The following is a 12,980-nucleotide window of genomic DNA, read 5'->3' as shown; positions in this document are numbered from 1 at the left end:
GTGTTATTAATCTAAAAATGTAGCTTTCAGTTGAAACATTAATAGTTTTATTGCAGTAGCTACTAGAAAAACGATGTCAGTCTATCTTGCAATAGCAACCTTCAACTTAACAACTGTTTTGCTTTTCATTAGTTTATGCATTGTACATTTCTATATTTGAATGAAAAGTAAACAGTCTCCTCCTTAAAATGATTCCAAGTAATTCACATCCGTTTTTTCAGAGTCAACTCTTCTGAATTTCCTGCTAAAAATATAAACAGTTTTAAAGTATATTTTACTTTTAATAAAAGTCTAGATGCAGTAGGTTTAAAAAAAATTTTAGGTACAGCTTTTATTCAACGGCCTTTCCTCTTACATGTCTGTTATCTCTTTGTTAGGAGTGTCAGGTAAAGTTTTTCGAGAGCTGTAGTAGCTATTGCTTTGTTTCAGCTAAGCATGTTTCTCAAGGATTGCTTCTTAGTATTGCATTATGAGATGTCAGGTTTTACATCTTTTAGTGTGTCATTTATAACAGATGTTTTCATGAGTACTAATTAAAATATGTATAATAGTATTCAGTTTCTTGATTGCACTTACTAAAGTGGAACCTGTACTGCATTTTCTTTACAACAGTATAGTAATTCTGTAACAAACTTCACAATTCAATCAGTCCTTATATTTCAGCATTCACAAAAAGAAGTGCAAATAAAAGTACAAATAAAAATGCAATATGAAGCCAAAGAAAATAATGATTTTGATTACAATAATATTCAAATGCTTAGTAAATTCCAAACAAAAAATATTTGTAATTTCATGGATTCCAATATGAATGGCCCCTCAAATTTAATCTGGTCTTGATCGTATAAAGACAGTCTGATTAAACAAATAGAAGTAACAAAATTGTACATTGTCATTTTTAACTGAACATATTTTTCTAAATATTCAAGGGGTAGGAAATGTAAATTAAGTTTTTAAATATTACTGGTGGAATGTTCTTTAGCAGCAGGAACCTGAACTGTACTGTTCTGACAGCTGTTGATCAGGCCCATGTGGTGTTTGTATTTTGGTTGGTATTTTGGCCTATTACTGCTTACAAAACTTGCAGTAAATTTATATTTGGAGATGTTTTAGATGGTTTGCTTTAGATCAATGTGCGTTTTAAAAGAAACTGTAGAGCGAAAAACTACTTAAACACTTCTAATTGATTGACTTCTTAACTGCTCGACTGAATACCTGTTGAGCTTCAGATCACAGACAGAGGTCCTTTCATTCACCTGTAGACTTTACTGATACAACTTGCAATTTTCTCGGACATCAAGCTTCATAGTTGGGATAAGATGTTGGTGTTGATATGCAGAATGTTTTGTTTTTTTTTTGCCAAAAATAATACTGTACTTATTTTAAAAACATTTGTCAAACTTTTGTGTAATCTGTCTAAAGAAAAACATTCTACAATGTTAGTAGAACTTTCAGAGACTATGCTGTTGGTACTGATTTTTGCAAATGTCCACTTCTAAAGAGAGTAGCAGTGGTGCTGAATTTCTAGGGATGCACCGATACCACTTTTTTGGAAAACGAGTACGAGTACTTGCATTTCAGTACTCGCCGATACCGAGTACTTGCCGATACCGAGTACTTAATAAAAACATGATTTAAATTTACAGGTAACAGCTTTAGTCATATAATTTAACAAAAAAAAACAAACTCTCGTTTATCCACTGGGAGGTTAGGCTAATTAGCGACATGGGGCTAACACTGCTTGTCCAAATATCCGTGGTGAAACTAAACGCAGAGGAGGCTTGCAGTAGGCTGTGGATATGTTTTTTCACGGAGTCGTGTAGTTTAGGCAGCTCCGTGTCAGTCATGTAGCGGCGGCTTGGGACATCATATCTGGGCTCCAGAACATGGAGGAGACGCAGGAATCCCACATTGTCTACCTCCGAGAGTGGCTGGTCACTCAATGCAATGTACTCGATAATTGCCTGTGTTATTTTCACAGCACGTGGATTGTCTCTGGACATTTTCTCTCGTCTTGCAAGAGTTTGCTGCAGCGTGGGTTGTGTTGGTTTAGAAGCGTGGGTAAACTCTTTGTACTCGTTGTCGTGTTGGGATTTTAGGTGCTTGATTAAATTACTTGTGTTAAATGCGCTACCTTTTGAGCCTCCTCTGGACAATTTCGCTGAGCACAATTTGCAGTCCGCCTTTGTTTTGTCGTCTTCATTCACTTTGAAATAGTTCCACACGGCTGACATATCTCGCCTCACCTTCTCCCCGCTCTGAGCAGCAGCCGGGGCCTGGGGGCGGGCACTCGGCGCCTGTGATTAACCCCTTACCAGCCGCTCAAACATAGACATTTCTCAGACCGTGGTATCGGTCCCCGGTATCGGGGGACTTTTAAAGAGTACGAGTACTTTAGAAAATGTGGTATCGAGGCCGATACCAGATACCTGTTTCGGTATCGGTGCATCCCTATGAATTTCTGTAATTTTGTTTATTATGTGTGGACTTTGGTTATCTGAAATCTTTTTTGCTGGGACATGTTGCATTTCAGTGTATCCCTTTTGAGTATTTAATAAGCTAGGGTACCTCAACCCCACACCTATAGGTTATTTCATTGATCGGAATATCTGACCCCAATTACCGTTTTTTCCTATAGATTCATCTTTTTACCATCCTTCTTCCAGGAATCCAGAAAATCCCAAAGAGTTCAGGAAATGTTTCTTGGTTTTGTATATAAAAAGAGATCAGTTTTAAAAGAATTAAACAGCAGATCCAAATAAAAGATGGAATTTAATTCACATGTAAAAAGCTACTATGTAAGATTCTAAATTTGATAGATGTTATATAGTAGGGGCTTCACAGTAACAGGTAGGCAGATGTGAGGTGATTTTTAACATTGTGAATTGTTTTCTAGGTTAATTGATAGTAATTCTAGAAGAGTAGGATTTACATAGTATCAGACTTTGATGATTTAAGATAATTAAGTACCTGATATAAATTCAGAGGTTTTAAGATAGTATAGGGACATTTTTTACATAACAAGTGCACATGACAAGAGCTTCTAACTTACAGTAGCAGAAGTGTGTCAGAACTTAAGAACTGGTTAACTTTTGTAACATTTTTTTACATTAATAAGACATTGTATGTTCCCAGGTTTGTGCTATACAGGGTAGTTCTACATTGATCATAAATTTACATTCAATAACATTATGTTATTGGATTTGAGAAACACACAGTATATGATAAGGGGTTCAGTTATAAGGTATGACAGTGCAGTATGTGGTGTAAATAAAACTCTACACCAATAAAAGCTCTCCAGATTATAATATACTACTTTTTCTTACATGATAGCTACAGCTAGGATCTACAGATTTAGAAGAGTGACGGGTAAGGCATGTCTACCGAAATTGTCTAGCAGAAATATACACCAAACATCCAAAACAAAATGAGATATGATCACCTCTTCAGAGGCCTGGGAGGATACCATAAAATCTCCCATCCTCCAAAAAGGACACATATATAAAAGTAAATATTATGTACTCAAAAACAAGAAATGTGGTACTCTGCTACATGACTGCTTTGGTTTTGCTAACCAGAGATTGTTTTAGTTGAAGTCAGTGTGATCTAGTACCATGGAGGCTTCAGACTGAAACCTGGCAACCTTGCTATAACAGAGTGATGCTAAAAAGGCTTTAAACTTATTCCTAATTTTGCCGCATATTATGGTACAACATTTACCATGAAAATAGTTATCTATCAAAGATGTCATATGTATCTGACAGAAATGATAGATAGATACTTTATTAATCCCAATGGGAAATTCACATGTGAACACAAGCCACCTTCAGCAGTGCTAGTCTGTGTGTGATTAATAGCATACCATACCATTCTCTTAAATCCACTTAGTCCTGAGCAGGGTTGTGGGGGGCTGGAGCCTGTCCCATCAAGTACAGGGCACAAAGCAGGAACAATTCTCTAAACATGGAACCAGCAGCACACACACACACAAAAAAGAAAATGCTTATTATATTTATAAACTACTCTTTTGAAACTATAACACCTCTTACAGTCACATAATAGTACAATTTCAGTACAAAAAAAATCAAACCGAGGGCCAAAATTATTCAGACCTCTCAACTGGCAAGTAGTCCGTGGACTATGGTGTTGTAACTATGCATAGTTGTTTTGATTTTAGTTTTTTGATTTTCGAGTGAGAGGGATGGGAGATTTTCAAAAAAAAACCTCTAAAAGTATCTTTAAATAATTCATAAACGTTTAAAAACAAAAATACTGTGGTGGACCCATAATCCATGTTTTATGCAAATTAGTCTTGAATACTAATGAAAAACAGTCCTTTAAATAGGCTTAAAATTGTAAAATTAAAGACAACCTTGTATTTTTACAACGGTGTAATAAGTGTATTAATAAATATTTTCATTATTAAAAAAGAAAAATATCATTTTGATGGTGATTGACTTTTTTTTGTGTTTCAAAAAACCTGTCCACAAACTTGCGAACATTTTAGAATAACTGAGCAAGCACTTAAACCACTACCTCTGAAAATTTTAATAAAACGACAGCTCTTATAGCAGTGTGTACTATTAATTATTAACAATAAATAACAATACATTTTGACAATCACAACACTGCAATATAAACAAACTGCAAAAGCTGAAAAAGCCGGGCTTGTGAACTGAAGACCTACAGGCGCGAACCCTGTTAAGTGACGTTACGTGGAGTGACGTTCTCCCTGTGTCCGGTGACGTTCGCAGGCTAACCTCGAATACGATTTGCTGGCACGCTCACATTTAACGAATGAGCGGGAAGAGGTAAGTAGACTTCACTCCCCTTCTTATGCACCCGTGTGCTGTTGAGTAACGGTAAAGAAATGGAGTCTTAATACTATAAATTGTCTCGGAACTATCCTTTACCTGTCAGTAACAGCAATCTTAATACACGTGTATTTTTGTCTTTTATATGTATAAATCAGTTATCCAAAGGTTCATATGTATATTAATGCCGAAAACCTATAGTTATTGCTGAAAGTAACCTTTCTTGTGTTTTTACCGATATAACTTAATTCCGCTGCTTTGAACATAGTGTGCCTGATAATTTATTTATTTATTTATGTTAAAGGTTCTTGTGTAACGAATGACACTGTTCTGTGAGTAAAGACTAAAAAATAGCAGTTACGTGACCCAAAGGAATAAGTATTTGGCACAGTTGGCCTTTTGCAATATTTAATCACCGAAGGCACTGAAGAAAGCCTGCGGAGACTTTACAGTCTGTTATTTACCTATAAAAACAGTATGTCCCCCGTTTTAGTTGCGATATATTAATTCAATTAAACGAGGTGATTACTGACGGTATGATTTAAGCGTCTACCTTACAGCTACAAAGTCCTGGGTTCGAATCCTACACCAGTTCTCTAACGCGTGGAGTTTCATGTACATTCTGTGTGTACGTGGTTGTTATCATCCCAAAGACAATCGCTTGCTATGTTAATCGGCGTTTTTAAGTTTATATGGTTTGTGTGTGTAAAAGTACAGGGTGGTCCAGATCTAATTATGCAGATCCAGATCGTCTGGATGACTGATTTATACAGGGACGATTCCAGTAAGGCGCGAAGACGATTCTTCATGTCGTCAGTTCGCACACTTCGCGATGGTCTGGGAGTTTTCGGGTGATTTTCTATGTAATAAATTTAATAAGTTATAGCGTAATGAAAATTGCATAATTAGATCTGGACCACTCTGTAGGAAGGAATTTACGTCACCCGAGGTTGGTTCCAGCCATGTGCCCATTGAAAAGTATCTTGTCACTGCTACTCCGAATTGGATAGGAGGGCTCGAAAATTAGCGAATGGATTGACGATCAGATTGCAGGGTGCTTTAGTTAACTTTGTAACAGGTAGGAGTTAACTAAGAAAGCAAATCCTATAAATATTTGCCGATAGATTATGGGAATAAAGGTTCCCACTGAAAATACAATTTTTAAACGTACCTTTTCAATTCGAATGTACTCGGAAGTAGCGAAAAATGCATGCAATTGTCTTGAACCGAAGACTTTAATGTGTTGTTAGTTTACTCTGGAGTTTTATAATTTTCAGTGTGTTAAAATATGTAGTGTGCTAATGAAAGTCTGACTTAATATACTTAATACAATACTCTATTTTTATTTAGCAATCCTTATTTTCTTATCAAAAAACCGTTGGAACTGACCATCGTATACAAAAGTGGATTTAGTTGAAAAAGGCAATACAGAAAACTATAAATATGCCTTATTATCAAATAACAATCCAGCTATTCATTTTTTAACCTAAATTTCCAATTCAGTCGTAGGGTGCCAGAAAAATCACAGGGTAAACTTACACCCACCCATGCATTTTCACACTGACAATTACTTTCCAGGTAATGGAAAATAAATGATTTACATTTGCACCTACAGTAAAAAATATATATTTTTTAAATAAAAAAGAAAATTTAATTTACATTGTCGAAGTTATATACAGTATATATATTGTGCCAGATGGCTGGGGACCCTACCCAGGCGAGACGCCTGGACAGTCCACGAGAGGGACAATACCTCCCCTGGGCTACAAGAGGGCAGCCACCCGGGTCTGCTTGGGGGCCACTGGAACGGAGCTGGGAAGCTCATCCCTATGAGAGGACGTGGCCACTGCCAGGGGGCGCCCAGACGGTTATGGAACCCTGGATGGCAGCACTTCCACCACACCAGGAAGTGCTGCCGGAAGAAATCCCAGGGACACCCGGAGTGCTTCCAGGTGCTCTCCTGACACTTCCGCCACACCAGGAAGTGTCGTCAGATGCAGCACCTGGAGCTCATCCGGGTCATTATAAAAGAGGCCGCCTCCCTCCAGTAGATGAGCCAGAGTTAGAAGGAAGGAAGGGAGGGAGGGAGAGAGAGAGAGAGAGACAGACAGACAGACAGACAGACAGACAGACAGACAGACAGACAGACAGACAGACGAAGCTTATGAGGAGGGGAGTGGAGGTCCGAGAAAGAAGAGTTGTTGGGATAAGGTATTGTGGTGCTTAACATAATAAAGGAGTGTGCTTTTGGACATTCTGGTGTCTGTCTGTGTCCGAGGGCTGGTTTTCCACTATATATATATATATATATATATATATATATATATATATATATATATATATATATATATATATATAGTTTACACAATTTGCATATACTGTATATGTGGTGTTATAGCAATGGTAATTGTCACAGAAATGCATATTATTTTATGTATTTGTTTTAAAATAATCTTTTTTTAATTACTTGGTGGAGAAGACGAATGAAGAAGAATGGAAAATGGATGTTCAAGCCAATGTCAAAAGGTTTTGTGGTATGTTTGTTTTTTAAATTTTCAGTACACTAATATATGTAATTTTATATTTTCGTTGGAAATGGTGAAGGCAGGAGGAGTAGTAATTGGGCATTAAAAAGTTGGTATGACACTGGGAAAAATGCATCGCAAACAAAGGGGACTGTGTAGAAAAGTGATATAATTTGTTTTTGAAACTCATAAAAACAGAGTTAAAAAAATTGCAGAAACTTTTTGAACATTCCTTGTACATTAACTTTATTTAAAGCACCTTCCTTACACACAGTACTTCTAGTCCTGTCATTACACAGTATGTAGGGACAATTACTATAATCAAAGCAGCTTTCTGTATATTGTGAGACTTCATTTTTTTCTACATTTTGTTTTGCCACATTTGGTTTTTATTTTTTATAAAAAATAATCTTTCTAGTTGATATTTTTGTTATGTGTCATAATTGAAATTACCTTTATATGTGTATATGCAATGGAGAAATGATTGTCCAAGGAGTTTATCTTACCTTACATGTTGAAACATTTGTTGTGCACATTTTTCATGCAAGCATTTCTAACCACCTGCTTATGTTGGTGTATCACAATTTTGATTATATACGTTTTGCAGATATTTAGTTTTTCAATTTGTTCTAGTGGAAAATTCAGTGGTTGTGCATGTCCTTTAAAACCTAGTAATATCATTTTTGATCTTTGATGCAGTTTTAATTTATCTAAGGTGAAATGTTTTGCTTATATTAGGGAAATCCTCTGGTTCACCTCCTATACACCAATGTTCTTCACAATCCATCAGTCAGTCAGTCATCATCCAACCTGCTATATCCTAACACAGGGTCACGGGGGTCTGCTGGAGCCAATCCCAGCCAGCACAGGGCGCAAGGCAGGAACCAATCCCGGGCAGGGCACTAGCGCACCGCAGGGCACACACACACACCAAGCACATACTAGGGACAATTTAGGATCGCCAGTGCACCTAACCTGCATGTCTTTGGACTGTGGGAGGAAACCGGAGCACCCGGAAGAAACCCACACAGTCATGGGGAGAACATGCAAACTCCATGCAGGGAGGACCCGGGAAGTGAACCCAGGTCTCCTTACTGTGAGGCAGCAGCGCAACCAGTGCACCACCATGCTGCTCACAATCCATCAATGTATTGAAATATTTTATTAAAGCAAGCTATGAAGTTAGCACACAGACCTTATTATGCAGCAAAACTCACCCAAGCCAACTTTCTTTGTTATTTGATGGTTTTTATAAGGTGTCATGATTACACAAAAGCTTCATTGACATATACCTGATAGACAAATGGAAGTCAAATAGAAGCATCCCAAATATGAAATACTAAGATAGTTTCAGGCATAGTTACATGATAGGCCTAAAGAATTTAAAGGGTAATGTGAACTTAAAAGCTCATAATGCTAAATTATTGCAAAAAGAATTCCAAGTCAAGTCAAGAATGCCAAGTCAAATGTACATTATTGATATCACTATAGTAGCCTTGTTAGCCTCATGACATAGTAGGCTAAGCCACATGCATTTTATTTTGGAATTTTTATGTTTGTTTTTTTTTTTTTAACTTTGCTTTACCTTATGATCTACCACTGCTGTATATTCATTAGTGCATTGGTGCATTCATCTGTGCATTGTTTTTTTTCTGTGTGAGTCTATACACAGTGAATCGTGGGAAAGAGGGGTCCTTTCATCGGATTGGCTGGCCCAGCACTGTTTCAGCCATGGAATGGCCAAATGGGGGAGGCAGCTTGAAGGATGAGGTCTCCAGGACTCTATACAAATCCAAATCTTATTATGGGATATATCATCTACTGTTAAATTCTGCTCTGTACTTCTAAAATTTATATTTTCTTATTTCTTACTATATTGAGAAATTGTTCTGTTCTGTGTACTGCATTGTATTGTATTGACCCCCTTCTTTTGACACCCACTGCACGCCCAACCTACCTGGAAAGGGGTCTCTCTTTGAACTGCCTTTCCCAAGGTTTCTTCCATTTTTCCCTACTAGGTTGTTTTGGGAGTTTTTCCTTGTCTTCTTAGAGAGTCAAGGCTGGGGGGCTGTCAAGAGGCAGGGCCTGTTAAAGCCCATTGCGGCACTTCCTGTGTGATTTTGGGCTATACAAAAATAAACTGTATTGTATTGTATTGTATACACTTAACAGGTTCTGTATTATATATTAACAGGCACAATGTTTACGTTGCTTTGGGTATGTCAAGCAACCGTGTGAATTTGTGGTGTTGCGTGGTGTAGGACAAAGTTATGTTTTCCCTAGTCTGTTGCATTTACAGTGTCAGGTATATTTATTTACTTATTTATTTATATATTTACCTAAGCTCTTACTCCCAGAGAATTATCCTTCTTGGTGATTTCAACATCCATATTGACATCCACACATCTAAACTAAGAAATGAATTCCTATCCTTACTGGACTGTTTTGACTTGACACAACATGTTGATTTTCCCACCCACTCTGGTGGTCATATATTGGATCTGATCTGCACTTCTGGACTATCTGTTGCCAACATTTACAGCACTGATTTTGTACTCTCTGACCATAAAGCAGAATTTTTCACTGTCTCACTGCCTTTCCCTCCTCTTACCTGTAAACGACAAATTTCTTACAGAAACCTTAAAAATATTTGTCCCTCTATCTTTTCTGGATCCATTTCTGATCTTTTACTGTCTGCACCTATTCCATCAACACTAGATAGTCTTGTTGACCACTATAACACAGCCCTTCATTCAGCATTAGATAAAACGGCTCCTTTAAAACATAAGGAGGTTTCCTTTAAACGTTCAGCTCCTTGGTATAACTCAGAATTGCGATCTATGAAAGCAGCTGGCTGACGCCTTGAGAGAATATCACATAAGGCTAGCCTCACCATGCACATCCAGGCTTTCTCTTACCACCAAAGAGCTTACGGAGAAGCACTAACTTCTGCCAAGAACACCCACTATGGCAGAATAATAGAAAGTGGCCACGATAACCCAAAGGTTTTGTTCTCTGTAGTTAGTAAACTACTCAAACCTGCATCTGGCCCAACTACCTCTTCTACTGAGGTCTGTGAGGAATTCCTCCACTTTTTCTGTAACAAAATTAAACATCTAAATAATTCAACTAACATAAATACATCATCTGTTTATATCTCTCCCTGTTTTCCCACTCCATCTAGCTCCTTCTGAAAGTTCTCACCAGTCACATCTGCGTTTGTTAATAACCTGTTTTGTAAGATGAGGCTGACTACTTGTGTACTGGACCCCATCTCCAGCACACTACTTAAATCCTGCCTTCATGCCATAATCCCGACTGTTACAACAATAATAAACTCATCCCTTGACACTGGGTCTGTACCGCTCACTTTTAAAATTGCTTCTGTAACCCCAATGTTAAAAAAAGTCTGGTCTTGATGCTGACAATCTTAACAATTTCCGGCCTATTTCCCTCTTACCTTTCCTGTCAAAAGTTCTTAAGTGTGTTGTAGCTTCCCAACTCACCAATTACTTAACCTCTAATAACTTGATGGAATCCTTTTAGTCTGGTTTCAGGGTGCATAAAAGCTGTGAAACTGCCCTGCTACGGGTAACCAATGATTTGCTTATGGCAGCAGACTCTGAACAAACCAGCATATTAATTCTATTAGACTTCAGGGCAGCATTTGACACTGTCAGACATGACATACTACTGTCCAGAATGGAGAACATGCTGGGTTAAAAAACAACTCAAAACTCATCTGTTAAGGAAGGCTTTTAGCGCTACTTGACTTTATTACCCTTCTCTCAGTTTACCTCTCTGTCAAGATGCTCATGTAACCTGTATGTGTGTGTGTGCTAGACCATCAATTATGTTGTCTGTTAGGCTTTTTTTTCTCTGAATTCACTGTTGTAATCTTCTTTATTTATTTATCTGGTTTGTACAATGCTATATACTGTATACTCTGCCGTTCTTCCTTATATTCTGTAAGTGCCTTGAGTATGGGAAAGGCACTATATAAAAAAAATTTATTATTATTATTTTGTACAGTGTATGTAGTATCAGGCTTGTAAGTAAGCAAAAGAGGGGCTCAGTATTAAGAAGTAGTCACCTTGGGAAGCAAGCAGGAGAAAGGGAAAGTTTAATAGCTACAAATAAAGACACATTGCAGGCAGTCAAGGGGCAAGAGTGTTACAGGAGCTTAAGAGGCCTGCATTGGTTTTCTCAAAATGACATTAAATGTAAATAATTTAAATAATTTACATTTTAATAAAAAGACTGTTGAACTGTTAAAAAAAAAATCCCAATTTTAATAGTAAAGTCAATGCTTACTGTTTGATACTTAACGTTTTGGAGACTGGCTTCGATGAGTCCCGCCCCCTAGAGGCCTATATCTGCTAGAAATATCAGCTGATCTGGTACCTCAAGTTCAGAGCCGCTGAACTTGAGGAGGAGGTATGTAACCTGCATTGTAGTAGAGAATTAGTGGATCTGTCAAGGTTTCCTTTAGAGAGATAGTGTGTACCCCCAAAGTGGTGTGGAAAGAGACTTCAGACCAGAGTAGTATTGATGTAAAGAGTCCAGGGAAGTCAACCCCAGAAATAGAATTGTCCAACCTTTTTTTTAGAACCTTATGGTGCTGGACAATGACTTCGTAACTCTGAGGTGGTAGATAGATATGGGAGCCCAAATGTGTCACATCAGAACCAGTCCCAATAGTTCTCTGTACAAAGAAGGATAGGCCCCTGGCCAGAGCGGATAAAGAGCTAGTAGTCATTGCCCATCTGGGGACAAATGGCATATGTAAGAGCAGGCTGTTAGTTCTGCAATCAAACTTAAAAAGTGTGGTATCACGTTGAGGAGTAGAACTTACCAGCTGTTATTCTCAGAAGTTCTGTCTGTGTCACACACTAAAAAAGACTGTGGAAATTAGAAAGATTAACGTGTGGGTCAGCTCTTTGTGTAGGATAGAAGGTTGTAGGTTTATGGGACTTTAATAACTCAAAAATTAACTGGGCTGACCTTACAAACAGTGGAGTAAGAGCAAGAGTTTTTAGATATAATCAGTGAGTGTTTTTTAATCTGTTATGTTAAAACATTAAAAGCCTGTTGTCTACATTTACTTTTTTGTAGTAATCAGGATAGAAATGAGGGCATAGAGGTGATTGAATCATAGGTTCAAGTAAGTGACCATAATATAATAATTTTACAGTTTTTGGTAGAGCTGAAATGCTTTATGTTTAGTGAATGCTCCAACCTTGTATTTTTCTAAAGTTAACATGTATGATGAAGTTGAGAAAGGCTGTTGTGTCCAAATCTGTGCATGCAATGGCCGGATTACTATTACTTGTACTGACACTGTGTGTGACTGTGACTAAGTCACTTCACCTGCCTTTGCTCCAATTGAAAAAACAATGCAACCAATTGTATCTTAAATGTTGTAAGTTGCCTTGGATAAAGGAGTCAAGCAAATAAGTAAAAATGAATAATAATAATAACAACAACTAACAACAATATCAATAATATTACAATTGCATTGTTTTTCATGCAGTTGCAGTCTTACGTGGCATTGTAGGTGCAGTGGATGGAACACTCATCCATATTCATACTCCCAGCCTCTTGAACCCTTCCATATCTTTTGAAAAGCATTTTTTGGTGCTAA

This window comes from Erpetoichthys calabaricus, chromosome 9 (assembly GCF_900747795.2).
Source record: "Erpetoichthys calabaricus chromosome 9, fErpCal1.3, whole genome shotgun sequence".
In the NCBI taxonomy this organism is placed as follows: domain Eukaryota; kingdom Metazoa; phylum Chordata; class Cladistia; order Polypteriformes; family Polypteridae; genus Erpetoichthys; species Erpetoichthys calabaricus.
Note: the sequence above shows the minus strand (reverse complement) of the source record.